This window comes from Saimiri boliviensis, chromosome 4 (genome assembly GCF_048565385.1).
Source record: "Saimiri boliviensis isolate mSaiBol1 chromosome 4, mSaiBol1.pri, whole genome shotgun sequence".
Taxonomy (NCBI): Eukaryota; Metazoa; Chordata; class Mammalia; order Primates; family Cebidae; genus Saimiri; species Saimiri boliviensis.
The window spans coordinates 38,568,555-38,584,350 of NC_133452.1; positions in this window are offsets into that span (position 1 = coordinate 38,568,555).

Consider the following 15,796-nt stretch of genomic DNA (forward strand, 5'->3'; position numbering starts at 1 on the left):
CATACCAGAGAGAGGACAATGAATCTTACCTGCATAACAAACCCATACATTTTCTAGTAACCTTCCCATACCGCAAAAAGGCTAAGCCCCCTTTTCCTTTGTCTAGTCTCTTCACACTTCATTTAAATGGTATAGAAACTCCCGGTTCTAAAAATCTCTTTGGGCTTTCAGTTCTTGCCTGCGAAGCATGTACGTACTTGTGTAATAAACCTTTTCTCCTTTTAATCTGTCTTTTGTCAATTTAATTCACACAATGCGACCTACTGAACTAAACGGGCAGGAGGAAAGAGTTGTCTTCCCCTACAGTATGTACCAACAGATACATGAAAGTTTCATTATCTTACCTAAGAAGAGGTATTAGCCCAAATGCCACATATTTTTCACCACCAGTATTATGAATGTAGAGTCATCCAGCACCTCCCATGTGGAGGAACATTTGAATTACCCAAGTCTGGAAAGAAAATTTCCACAGAGCTTCTTTCAGAAATGACAGGGAGAAAGGGAAGTACAAGGTGAACCTTGAACCTGTTCTTGTACCAAAAAGCAAAGACAAGTGGGGACTATCAAAAACACAAGAACTAGCTTGAAACAGCTTTCTTTGAGCAAATGGGAGACAATCTGACATCATAAAACAATAACAACTGTAATTATTATAACATACTGAATACAAAATCTGTAAGTCCATAATGATACTCAAAATAGGAGAAAGAGGGCTGGACATGATGGCTCATGCCTGTAATCCCAACACTTTGGGAGGCCGAAGCTGGTGGATCACCTGAGGTCAGGAGTTCAAAACCAGCCTGGTCAATGTGGTGAAACCTTGTCTCTATTAAAAATACAAAAATTAGCTGGCCATGGTGGCGGGTGCCTGTAATCCCAGCTATTCTGGAGGCTGAGGCAGGAGAATAACTTGAACCTGGGAGATGGCGGTTGCAGGGAGCAGAGATCGAGCCACTGCACTCTAGCCTAGGCAACAGAGTGAGACTCCGTCTCAAAAAAAAAAAAAAAGAGGAAGAAAAACTAGTAGGCCACCATTAGAAGTGACAAGTACACAACTCCTTAGTCTCCTTACTCTAAAAATTAAAGGGAAAGAAGCATTTACCATGACTTTTTAGAAGTAGTAGTATGGGAAAGCTGCTTTGCACAGAAGAATATCCAAAAATAAATATAGGAGACAAGAAATAATTGGAAAATTACCATTTTGCCACCACAACTAATAACTGATTGATGCAAAGGTCATCAAAATATTCTAAAGCCATTACATGAAAGGTTAATATGGACCAAGATATTTATAAGTTGCCAAAATACTACCCCCCACAAAATACTTGCTAATTGCTGAGGAGAGAACATATTTTTACCCTACGTAAGCAAACCTGGTTGTTACCACGTTTATCGTGATTAAACTCAGCGTCATAATGGTGGACAATCTGTGTCTTCTCTGAAAGCTATAGCATCACTGCAAGGTAATCTGGCCACAAATGTTTCACCTGAACTGCTAAGGCTTTAAATATAAGTTTCAGATTTACAGAAATACAGAAGCTAAAGGAACAGGTAAAATCACGTGATGAGGAGGCCGGGCGAGGTGGCTCAAACCTGTAATCCCAGCACTTTGGGAGGCCGAGGCGGCTGGATCACGAGGTCAAGAGATCGAGACCATCCTGGTCAACATGGTGAAACCCCGTCTCTACTAAAAATACAAAAAAATTAGCTGGGCATGGTGGCGCGTGCCTGTAATCCCAGCTACTCAGGAGGCTGAGGCAGGAGAATTGCCTGAACCCAGGAGGCGGAGGTTGCGGTGAGCCGAGATCGCGCCATTGCACTCCAGCCTGGGATAACAAGAGCGAAACTCCGCCTCAAAAAAAAAAAAAAAAAATCACGTGATGAGGAAAGAATTAGGACAATCCAGAATGTGTGATATTCTAGAAAATTATTGGCTCAAGCTTTTCAAAATCTCAGTGGGGAGTTGTGGTACAGGAACAGTGTGGTGGCTTAAAACTAAACCCTTCCAATCCAGTGTTTTGGCAGTGTGCCAGTATATATTGTCCCCTGGGGAGAAAAGGGCTGTGTACTAATAGGGAGGAAGGGGCAGAACATAAGGAGGGAGAGGGAAATGTGGACCAGACCATCAATGCCCTCATGAGTCATGCTCCTGAAGAGGCTGAACCTTAGCTAAAGCATTGGGCAACCTGGTTCTTTTTTGCTTCCATAAAACAAATTAATACCTATGAATTTATCTATTTAATTGATTTTTAACATTTGCTGGTTCTGTCAAGAACTAAAAATCCTAAAGGGATGTTTATGATTTTTTAGCCTCTATAACAGTTTGCAGATTATCTCTAACTGCAACTCATTCTCAGCACCATTTAGCAGTCATTAAATAGGATTTGTTCCTCACATCAGCAAACTGAACTGTTTCACTGCTGTCACAGGAGGCCATAGCTATGGTAAAGATCAGCGGGGAACTGTCATGACCTCCTTTGGAGAACAGTCCCTGACCTCACCCTTCTACTTGGGTTAGGTACCTCACTTGAGGGCTTTAATACTCCTTGTGCCAGTTCTGACCATTCTTTTTACCACATTTTTCTGTTTCCTGCATTGGACTTTAAGCCACTGGAAGGCAAAGACTATATTTTACAGTCTTTGTATTCCCAAATGCATAGAGATTGCTCAATGAATAGCCATTTAATGAATGAATAAAACTTTTATAAACATCACATCTGTCTATTAAGTATTCAGATTTGTCAAAAAATAAAGTAGCACTCCCAGATAAATTTCAAAAAAATAGAAAGAAAGAGAGAAAGAATATCATGGGTAATCTTAATGTCCTAATGTTTTGTAGGCAACCAGCCTGTTGCATGGCAAGAGGGGCGCCATCTTGAAGCAAAACCTCCATGGTGATCAGTAATATCTGGCTCCTCCATACAAAGGTGTTCTGCAGCAAGGTTTTTGAACAGTGCATGTAGCATAGACAACCCCTCATAAAGATGCTTATCTAACTTCTCCAGTGGTCATAAGTTTGAGATGGGACTTGCTGTCCAAGTCTTTACCCTAAAAAGCTTGCTAAATAAAGAATACTTTCTGGAGGGTGGATGCAAGGATGTATCATCTCACAGCCTCTGGAGAGTCACTTTGGTTTATAAGTCCCTGTTAAACAATTTTTTCTGAGAAACTGAATTTGTCAGTCACTTTCTTCAGGCTTGCAGCTCCCACAGCCTTTCAAGACAGGTTTTCATATACCTGCTCACACCCAAACAAACTTCTTCAGCCTGAGCCAAAAAATTAGCTAACATTAACATATAAAATCTTTTTCTTTTTTCAAAAATTTTTAAATTTCTATTTTTTTCCCTTCAAAACCAACCACTAGTATAACATTAACATCTAAATCTTAGTAGCTAAATGAACCTACCATTCATGCCAACACAACAGTCCTTTCTGAAATTCCTCCAAAACACTTTTTGGTTTCCAAGTGGTGTCTGGCAATACTAATCTAATGAATCATTCTAAGCAACCACCTGTTCCCCGCTCTTGCTTCGCTGAGTTCCATCGGTCCAATATTGACTGCAGAAAGTCCTCTGCCCTCACACACATCACCTGCCTGCTAATTTGCCTGGCCACAGTGGATTCTCTCAGTCTTCATGGTGACATATCTTGCAAATGAAAAAAAAAAACAACTTCAGCTGGGTGCAATGGCTGACACCTGTAATCCCAGCACTTTGGAAGACTGAGGCTGATGGATCACCTGAGGTTAGGAGTTCAAGACCAGCCTGACCAACATGGTGAAGCCCTGTCTCAACTAAAAATACAAAATTAGCCAGGCGTGGTGGCGCATGCCTGTAATCCCAGCTACTCAGGAGGCTGGGGCAAGAGAATTGCTTGAACTCAGAAGGCAAAAGCTGCAGTGAGCTGAGATCATGCCACTGCACTCCAGCCTGGGCAACAAGAGCGAAACTCAGTCTCAGAGAAAAAGAAAAGAACAACTCCCTATGCATTACACTCTAGTAAGAGTAGAGCAGGTCGGGTGGTATCACAGAAGAGTTTTGAAACCTGTAAATATAGAATTCCTTGAGATATACCACGTTCCTTTACAGACACCACCCCCATTTCCCCCAGAGGACAAGGTACAATGATAGACAAAATAACTGGATGGTTAGGGTTCAGGTTCAGGTTACCACACTGTTCCTGAACCATGACCCATTTCTGACTTTCAGGGACTACTGCTATATTGTCTCATTCATCCTAGCATACTCCTTTCTGCATGGTGAGTTTTCTCTTCAGGTCCCTCATTCTCTTTCGTGATATGGTCCTGACCTAGCGAATTTCTACCAAAACAATTGACTCTGTTTTCATTTTTGCCCTAGGATGCTCCTTGGTCCCCATAGAAACTACAGTTGCAAATGGTTACAAAAAAGAATGCAGTCAGTTCTGCAAGACAAATATCAGTACAAAGCTAACTGGGACCCTTGGTGACGCAGGGCGACTTGGGATGAAATTTCATTTTGCTAGAAGAAGAATATGTGTTTAATGTATAAGCTTTTCAGTTAATGTTTGAGTATACTATTTTTAAGAAAGCACTACACCGATTTAATAAGAGACTTATTTCAGCCAGACATAGTTGAAGGGCCTGATAATATTTAATATCAGAATGCAATATTATACATTATTTTAAATATTTCTAACTACAAATGTAACATTTTATGTAACATGTTGTTTTACAACATTTTTAAATTCAGAAAAACTCATTTAATAAAATGTAAAACGATCTATAATTATATCTCTTTAGACATAGATATACATAGACATATAAACACATACTCCTACAGCATGTATTTTATAAAAATGAAATCATGTTGCATTATGTCATCATAAACTACTTTTATCCTTCACAAGATATTGTGACTAATTTCTCATGTTATTAAGCATTCTTCTATATTCTACATTATTTCAATTGTGCCTAATTTATTTTATTTTTATTTTTTGAGGCAGGGTCTTGCTCTGTTGCCCAGGCTAGGGTACAGCGGCGTGATCTTGGCTCACTGCAACCCCCGCCTCCCGGGTTTAAGCGATTCTTCCTGTCTTAGCCTCCTTAGTAGTTGTGACTACAGGCACCTGACACCACGCCTGGCTAATTTTTGTATTTTTAGTAGAAACAGGGTTTCACCATGTTAGCCAGGCTGGTCTTTAACTCCTGACCTCAAGTGATCAGCCCACCTCAGCCTCCCAAAGTGCTGGGATTATAGGCATGAGACACCTCGCCCAGCTCAATCATGCATATTATGTCTTTATATAAATATATCATAATATATCACAATGTGTTTGACCAATTACCAATATCATTGTTCAGTCTCATTTAAATTCATCTCAGTTTCTTTGTATTAAAAATAGCTCTATGAGAAGTACTTTTTTCTATAATTCATTTAAATTTTTAATTTTTTTTTGAGACAGAGTTTCACTCTTTTTGCCCAGGCTGGAGTGCAATGGCACAATTTCAGCTCACTGCAACCTCCATCTCTCAGGTTCAAGTTAGTCTCCTGTCTCAGCCTCCTGAGTAGCTGGAATTACAGGCATGTGCCACCACTCCAGGCTAATTTTGTATATTTAGTAGAGATGGGGTTTCACGATGCTTGCCAGGCTGTTCTTGAACTCTGGACCTCACGTGATCTGCCTGCCTTGGCTTCCCAAAGTGCTGGGATTGCAGGCATGAGCCAACACACCTGGCCTTAACTTATTTATTTAAACTAAATTCCCAGAAGGAGGTGTGATAGGTAATAGATTATAAATCATTATATGGCTTTTGAAATATGTTGCCAAATTATCTACCAAAAAATTCATGCAAATCTACATGCTTATAAGCAATTCATGAAAGTTTATTTTTATCCCAATATCCCTCATTTTCTATTTACATGGTGCAAACTGATGTTATTTTATCTTTTATTTCTTTTATTATTAATGAATCTACATATTATGTCATGTATTTAATAACGACTTGCACACCTCTCTTTATAAAGAGCGTTTGCTTTTTTTTTTTTTCTAAATTGTTGATCTTTTTCTACTACTTTATAAAATCTATTTTTTTTTAACTTTTATTTTAGGTTCGGGGGTACATGTGCAGGTTTATTATATTGGTAAACTCATGCCATGGGAGTTTGGTGTACCGATAATTCTGTCACCTTGGTACTAGGCTAGTTACTTTTCTGCTCCTCTCCCTCTGTCCACCCTCCACCCTCAAATAGGCCCCAGTGTCTGTTGTTCCCTTCCTGTGTCCACTTGTTCTCATTATTTAGCTCCCACTTATAAGTAAGAATATGCAGTATTTGGTTTTCTGTCCCTTTGTTAGTTTGCTAAAGATAATGCCCTCCAGCTCCATCCATATTCCTACAAAGGACATGGTTTCATTCTTTATTATGGTTGCATAGTATTCCATGGTGTAAAGGTACTATATTTTCTTTATGCAGTCTACTGTTAATGGGCATTTAGGTTGATTCTATGTCTTTGCTATTGTGAATAGTGCTGCAATGACTATATATGTGTAAGTGTCTTTCTGGTAAAATGAAAACCTATTACTTTAAATATTTTGTCATATATACTGAAAAAAATTCCCTAATTTGTCACTTGCTTTAATTTGTATATAGTTTTTTGCTTGCAGAATTTGAAAATTTGTATGTAGTCTTACGTATTAATTTTCCTTAGTGGTTTTATTTCTTTGCTCTAATGATTTAAATATTTTCCATTCCTTCCCTTTCATTTAAATGTTTATAGATTGTTTATAGAGGCTTCTACTTCTTTATTTCTTTAATATTTAATTGCTTAATGAATCTGGAACTTACTTGGGTATATTTTATGAGATAGGGTCTTCATTTTTTCTGCAAAGAAACCAAGTGTCCAAATGCCATCATGACATACAATCAAGAACTTCCAGGTCTCGGGCCAGATGCAGTGGCTCACGCCTGTAATTCCAGTACTTTGGGAGGCCAAGGTGCGCAGATCACCTGAGGTCAGGAGTTACAGACCAGCCTGGCCAACATCTCTGCTAAAAATGCAAAAATTTAACCGGGTGTGGTGGCACATGCCTGTAATCCCAGCTACTCAGGAGGCTAAGGCAGGAACATTGCTTGAACCCAGGAGGCAGAGGTTATAATGAGCAGCTGTTTTGCCTGCTCATAAATCTAGTAGTACCTGCGGACATTTATTCTAGCATCATAAAGATGTTACTTTTGTGGATGTTGACTCAGTATTCACATCGCTAATTCATTCCTCAAGCATTACCCGTGAAGTGCAGGAATATTGCAATTAGCAATTCTTGGTACCCTGCCTATTCCAACAAAAAGAAAAAGAAAAAAGTAAGCAAGAAAGAAAAGACGACCAGCATATTTAATTACAATATTGTCACATGTAAATAATCTGAGCAACCAAAAATAAGCCATAAATGTGTTGACTAAGATAAATTATTATAAATAATCTCAGGTTTCAACTTTGTTCAAAAATATAACATTTATTAAAGTGACTACTTATTTAATAACATAATGCCAATTGGAGAGAGGACACCTTCATGGCGGCCAGAATATTTTTCTAAAATCACGTCATATAGGAAATTACCCTAATGCCACATAGCCTCCAAGTCCACTGCCAGACAAGCTATCACACAGATCATGGAAATGAAAGACTCCAAGACCAAGTTAACCTGTTCGCATCAGCAGTTTATTAAATTAACTTAAAACATATGTACACCATGGAATACTATGCAGCTATAAAAAAAGGATGAGTTCATGTCCTTTGCAGGGACATGGATGAAGCTGGAAACCATCATTTTCAGCAAACTAACACAGGAACAAAAAACCAAACACAGCATGTTCTCACTCATAAGTGGGAGTTGAACAATAAGAACACATGGACACAGGGAGGGGAACATCACACACCAGGGCCTGTCGAGAGGTGGGGGACTAGGGGAGGGAGAGCATTAGGAGAAACACCTACTGTAGATGAGGGGTTGATGGATGCAGCAAACCACCACGGCACGTGTATACCTGTGTAACAAACCTACAGGTTCTGCATATGTATCCCAGAACTTAAAGTATAATAAAAATAAAAATAAATAAAGATTGTTCAAGTGAATTTTTAAAAAAACCACATAGTGGGAAGCAAGGGAAAAAAGTAGCAAGTAGGGTACATTATTATACTTAGGATTGGATGGTCGCAGTGTGAATGGGCCGCACTACCTGAATCCTGAGGAACTCCATGTTCACGCATCTTGTCTCCCTCTATTGCTCCATTAGCCTTTCCTGCTCGTGATGTGGTTACAGGGACCATAACTGAGGTTTGAACAAAGGGTTCCATATATTTCAGGTTGCCTAAGCCACTTGCTCTATTGGAAAGATGTAAGGACAGGTACATCTGGCCACAGGGGCCTCAAATATACATAGTACCTCATGATTATTAGGCATTTCTTGGTCATTCTGTCCCTTTTAACATGCATCTACATTTAACACATACATACATACTTTACTTACTAATCATTTATCTATGTGTAACACATCTTAGTTCATTCATTTGTTTTTTTCTGTAACAGATCTTAATGTTCTCAAACAATATAACATGTATGTGTTACAAATCTCTAACACAATTCCCTGATTGCTTGATCTGCTGCTGTTGTACAAAACCTTTATAATCTTGAATTTCAATTTGGCATAAAAATCCTCCAAAAAGTTTGGCTTTAATTTTTGGTGTTAATTTATTTTTCCTAATAGTGACCAGCTCTGATTCTGCTTATTTCCAAAGTAACAGTTAAAGGAAAATGTTGTTTACCTGTCTAGATTTTCCTCTCACTCCTAAGGTCTATACATTTCCCATCCACTTAGATCCTTATTAAAAATTCCTTTACTTGGAAGGCAACTTTTTATTCTTCCTTGCTCTTCTTAATTAGAAGGAAGGAAGGAAGAAAGGGAGGAAGGAAGGAAGCAAGAGAGGAAGGAGAAGAGGAGAAGGGGAATAGAGAGGGGGTGAGAGCTGACTGAGCAAGATGGGGAAGAGTGTGTGCTGGGAAGGGAAAGAAGAAGGGAAAAGCATATTTGAAGGCCTCAGCCCGGGCCTATCATTAGGTGGAACAAGTGTTCTCATTCACCTTCCTTTTCCTTCGCTGGAGTTTTTGTAGCTGATTCTACCACAAAATTTTTGAATGTCCACAATAGGCATCTACAAGAAAGCACTGTCACACTTTTCTCTCCAAGGTCTCTTGCCACATAGATCACAGGCAGAGTAACCAACTGTCCTGTTTGCCCAGGGCTGTTCAGTTTTAGCAATGAAAGTTCCATATCCCAGGACACCTCTCAGTTAGAGAGCCAAGAAGGGCTTGGAAGGGGAGGTCATATTTAAGACCAGGTTGGAAAATGAGTGGATTAAGGGCACAGCACATTCTAGGACTGTGAAGACAGGACTGTGCAAGCAGATCCTAGAGTGTGGGTCTACCAGTTGGACTGGTTCAAATGGCAGAGGACTGGCAGATAAGGCTGGAAAATTCGGTTGGGACCAGATTATAGAAAGTCTTACATGCCGGGCTAAGCAATTGGAACTTTGTTACACCAGAAGTGGGATTTGTTAAAGAACTCTGACCTTGGAACTGACAAGATGACGTATAACTCTGAAAAGACACATCTTTCAGGTCTGTGCAGGATTTATTGGAGGGACAAAGAATCAAAGCCCCAAGCCCAGTTAGTTCACAGCAATACGACAATAATCCAAGCATAAGGGACAGAAATCTAAACCAAGGTGTTTGCCTAGAAATAAAATAAAAGTGATAGAGTTAAGAATTTGAAACACAATAGTTAGAGAAACTGAACAGTTGATACCGGTGGAGAAAGAGAAAGAGTTGGCTGACGCCAGAACATTAGAAGCAGAGTGAATTGGGTATTCCCAGAGAAGCCCAGAACAAAGATGATGAAAGTGGGAGAAGGGGAAGAGGGCTGAGAGCTGAGTGAGCAAATGGCAGAAAGTGTGTGCGGGGCAGTGGGATTCTTCCCCAGATCTCAGACACCTTCAATATAGTCAATAATTAAGTTCACCACTCTTAGTTGTGAATGATTTTGTTCTGGAAACCAAGGAGATGGCTAAGGAACAGAGAGCACACAGGGACTCCCATACCTGGAGGCTGAAAGAGTCCTGTAATTAAAAACCCCGAAGAATTTGCAGAAATCTTAGAGAGGGGCTGGACTATCACATGACATCAGAATTTGAGACACTTTAACTAGATCTTCAGGGGTGGGAGTGACATTGAGCTAAATTCTATTTAAATGCCCAAAAGGAAACAGTAAAGAGAGAGACAATAAAGGAAAAAAACTGGCCGGGCACAGTGGCTCACGCCTGTAATCCCAACACTTTGGGAGGCCAAGGCACGTGGCTTACTTGAGGCCAGGAGTTCAAAACCAGCCTGACCAACATAGTGAAACCCCATCTTTACTAAAAACCCCACCAGGCATGGAGACACATGCCTGTAGTCCTGGCTGCTTGGGAGACTGAGACAGGAGAATTGCTTGAATCCAGGAAATGGAGGTTGCAGTGAGCCGAGATGGCACCGCTATACTCCAGCTTTGGTGACAAAGTGAGACTCTGTCTCAAAAAGAAAACAAAAAACTAAATAATGTGGGTGAGAGGTATAGAGTCAGTCCAAATGAAGGCATTGATCTCACACAGGATGGGAGCAAGTTAAGGAAAGACAAGTCCTGGTAAGTATTTGGATGGGTAACGGTTGAGGGAACTGCTTTCTAAAGATGTCAGTTTGCTTGATGGAAATAAGTGAAGTCATTTGCCAAGAAGAAAGGAAGATACTGAGGAAGAACTCTTGGCAGCTTGAAAGGTGTAGGTGTACAAGTGATCATTGAAACGAAGAATGTGGACAAGGTCACCGAGAGAGGGTACATAAAGTTAGAAAATTAGAAGGCTGCAGGTGGAACACTTTCACCATCTTTGTGATAAGAGTCTGAAATATTTTGTACATTTCATTAGCTGCCTGAGTTATTACATACTTAATACATTTCTTCTTTTTGGCCAAGAATAAGAAATAAACACTATGAGGACATTTACATCAAGAACAGTGATTCTTTTTCTTCAGTCAAAATAAAAGGGATCATTTACTTATTATGAGGCATTCACTAGTTTGTATTATTTACTCAGGAGATAATGATGTCTTATATTGTGCATTTTGAGATAATCTCTATTTTTATGCACTGAAGTAGTTAGTGCTCCTGACCACATTTTGAGCAAATGCCAGATTAGCAGATTAGGCTTAACAGCTCTAATTAGGCTTCCCGAATTTGATTAGTGCTAGGGATTAGTTTCTCCTTTGATAGTTTATTTTGCAAGATTTCTTAGCTTGAAAGTATGTTTTGCTATTTTTGGTATCATATACATCATCAAAACCATCGTTATACATTCCAATAGACATTCTCCAGTCTTGATTTGTTGTCTTTGTTCCCTAGTAAGATGTTCTGAACACTAAAAGGAAAATGTTAAAAGCTATATCAAATTCCACTTTCTGGGTCATCAGGGCTGTATATTACTATTTGTTGGTTTTATTAGCCTCCTAACATGCCAGAAAGTATCCATGCAGTTTATGTTCAAACTTCTCATTGTCTATTTTAAATGTGTGTTATAATTGTTCTTTTCAGGAAAATATTAACATAGATTCTAGTAATAGGATATTAATATCTGGTCTAGCAGATTTTACATCTTATTCAATTTTGTCATCTCATTTGCTTATTTGGCATAAGTATTCCTCATTTTTTAGTTGTACAATTGATATTTAAAACAGACATCACACAAGCCTTAATTGGCAAGGCTAATCTTATTTGCATTCCAATTAGAGTATAATTGACAATTACACTATGAGGTTTTCTTTGAGTATTGTAAGAATTAGAAGATATAAGAAGTGGAAAAATAGAAAAAGTTTAAGAGTACTAGAGAGAAATAGAATCAGAGTGGGAGGAAATTTGAGTCTATTCTCCCTTACGCAGTAAAAGATTTCCTTACAGATGATCCTCTATTTGAATACACGGTCCACCTAAAAGCTCTTTTTCTAAATATTGTGTGGTTTCAAACAGCAAGTATCTTCATTGTCTATTGATCTAGTAATATAGTGAAAGACAAAATAATTACTGTCAACCAAACTGCAAAAATCCCTTCACTATAAAGTATTAGCTACCAGGCAGGCATGGTGGCTCATGTCTGTAATCCTAGCACTTTGGGGGGCCAAGGCAAGTGGATCCCTTGAGCCCAGTGCAAAAATTAGCTAGGTGTGGTGGTGTGCACCTGTAGTCCCAGCTACTAAGGAGGCTGAGGTGGGAGAATCACCTGAGCCCAGGGAGATGGAGGCTACAGTGAGCTGTGATTGAACCATTGCACTCTAGCCTGGGTGACAGAGTGAGACTCCATCTCAAAAAAAAAAAAAAAAAAAGTAAGAAAGTAAGTATTAATTACTCAAGGTCCTCTGACTTTTTTCATTTATCACTTCAGAGTAACAGTAAATTTTACAGACATAATTTCTATATACAAACAATATATAATAATACCATGTTACTTTTTAATTAATATCTTTCAAATAGCTATCTCAAACAGGTATTTTATATATAGCATAATTCGTGTTATATTATAGTGCTCTGTTGTATTTTTATGTGATCATTTGTTTAACCAGTCCCCAAATCTCAATAATTTCCAATAGAATCCACTTACAAATATCCTTGAATTTTTTTCCTTTTCATTTGTATGATTTTCTTGATACATATACCAAAAGTTAATTTATCAAATTAAAAGGAATGTTTCATTTTAGGGGGAGTTGGGGGTTTTTTGTTTGTTTTTTGTTGTTGTTTACGTAAAATATGGTAGTCATATGACGACAATGTAAACAGCAGTTACAGAAGATGGATTGATCTACATTAACTAACACACACAGATCTCAAAAACATCATTAAGCAAAGAAAACAAATTGCTAAACAATTCAATATGCCATTTGCATTAAACACACAGTATTTCCAATCAGTTCAGATATGTACATAAAAGTATTAAAACAAAGTCTAAATGGTAGTACAACAAACATAACAGCCATTAAAAGGGGAAGGGTCTGGAAGGGGCGTGGGTGGTAGCTGAATGAGACTGTCTTTATAACAATCTAATTTCTCAAAAGGAGAAAGAATTTATGCCTTACTTGGATAATTGGAATGAATTTAACTTTTACAAAGCAAAAAAAGCCATACACAGATTGGAATAAATGTGTGATGGTATATGTGAACAGGTGAAGGCTGAGCTCATCACACCAGGCTTTGTTGCCTCTGCATGATCCTTATAACTAATGAGATTAGTTCCTAAAAGGAACCTCACATGCGTTAGGCTGGGATGTGGCCCAGCATACCTCTTCCCTATTTCCTGACAACGCAGAGGTGGTCAGGCACCCGGTTACTATGCATAATTGAAGCTACAGACTTCCTCAGGCCCTCCACTTCCCAGGTAGACCCCATAATCAGTGCCCTGAAACTTTTATGTGTTTTTTTTTTAAATAATAGATAGCATTAAAAAGCATCTGCTTTCCAAAAGCCCTTACTACACTGGGTTTATTATTTACTTGGTACTTCCTAGATCATCAGCACTGCTGAAATATTTCCATTGGTCAAATATTTATCGAGTGCCTAATAAATTTCCAAAACCTCACTGTGTCTTGGAAATAGACATCATTTGTTCAAGGAACAGCATGGTGAAGTGGTTAGGGGTATGACTTTGAAAGGCAGATTGCTATCTGTGAAAAGCTTTAAAGGCAGCCCTCCCATACTATTACAATTTCCCATAAAATTAAGTATGAGCTCTTTAGCTGTGGATCTGAGGCCTGCCACAGTTCATTTCTACACGCTTATTTTTTCTGGTTGTTAACTATTCGCTAATATCTTTCAAATGGATCAAACAAATTAATAATTTATTGTTCCCTAACTAGCTTGGAAAACAATGTTTAATAACTATATTCTAATGTATGATGCACACTTCACCTAAAACGCCTTCTCTATGACCTGTAAGAAAAGTTTCAGTCCTTCCTTTTATGACCATCTCATATGTCCCCTTCATCTGATCTTTCCAACCAAATAAGGATACTTTCTCCTCTGAAACCTTCCTGTGCTTTAGTTTTACCTCTTTTGGGGTAGTTAAAATATTTTACCTTTCATTATACACAATTATCTTACTAGACAGCACTTTAAGGGAGTCTAACACTTTGCTCAGCATATAGGAGAGATTTGACTTTTTTCTGAAATACATGATGAATTGACTTATCCATGCTCACACACCAAGGCCTCATTTAATCTATGCCTAAAAAAAAGTGAAGTGGCAAACCTAGGAAATTTCCAGATAATTAAAAAAAAATTTTAAATTAATTTTCTAGCCATTTCCTAATCAAAACCTTTTAGAAACTATACTTTTTTTGTGTGTGTGTGACAGAGTCTCGCTCTGTTGCTCAGGCTGGAGTGCAGTGGTGCAATCTCGGCTCACCGCAAACTCCGCCTCCTGGGTTCAAGTGATTCTCGTGCCTTGGCCTCCAAGGGTAGCTGGGACTACAGGAGCATGCCACCACACCTGGCTAATTTTTTATATTTTTAGTAGAGACAGAGTTTTACCATGTTGGCCAGGCTGGTCTCGAACTCCTGACCTCAGGTGATCCGCCTATCTCAGTCTCTCAAAGTGCTGGGATTACACGCGTGTGCCATCATGCCCAGCCTACTCTTTTTTTCTTAATCAAACTTTGCCTCATTTTCTTTGTGGAGATGAGACTTTCATAGATCCCAGGGTTGAATCTCAAAGTATTTGTCCCTAAGACCTTGATGAAATCTGACAAAAGGAAGAAATGTATCATCCATTTCATTCCACTGTCTGGAGAGCTTAGCGATTTATAGCCCTCAGTCCTGGTCTCTGGTATACTCTCCACAATTACTAGGCTCTTGTTTGTTGACCCCCTCCAACTTACTTGACTTATTTTGGATTGATTAAGTCCTCCCTGCAACTCTTCCATTCCATTTTTTCTCCTTTTCTAATTTGAAAGTGATATTCTCTATGTTGATTGTTTTAAAGGAGTTATCATAAATAATTAACAGACATACTTAAGATAATCTACAGTTAATATCTTTACCTTCTTCCCAAATGATACAAGGGCCTTCAAAAATTTTAACTTTGATTACCATTCTGAACTATATGCCACTATAATCTCTCTTCTCTGACAATTCTTCAGAATCATCTGTTTACCTTTGGAGTGCCATAGTTTTACTTTTAGAGATCTAAGCATGAATTTATTTTACTTATCCTGCTTGAAAACATTGGACTTCTTGATTCTGAAAGTTGGTATCTCCCAAAAATTTAGAAAAAGCACTCATTTTCAATTTTATTATTGTCCATTTCCCCATAATCTTTCTATTTCCTTCTTCTAGAACCCTAATTATTTTAATTTGTCCTCAATTCCCTTTAGATTCTCTGTACAGTAGTTCCCACTGCTTCATGGTTTTACTTCCCATGTTCAGTTGCTCACAGAACAGTACAAAATAGCTTACTATTTTGAAAGAGACCATGTGTGGTGGCTCACACCTGTAATCCCAGGACTTTGGGAGGTTGAGGCAGGTGCATCACTTGAGGTCAGGAGTTCGAGACCAGCCTGGCTAACATAGTGAAACCTTGTCTCTACGAAAAGTATAAAAATTAGCTGGGTGGCCGGGTGCGGTGGCTCGAGCCTGTAATCCCAGCACTTTGGGAGGCCAAGGCGGGTGGATCACGAGGTCAAGAGATCGAG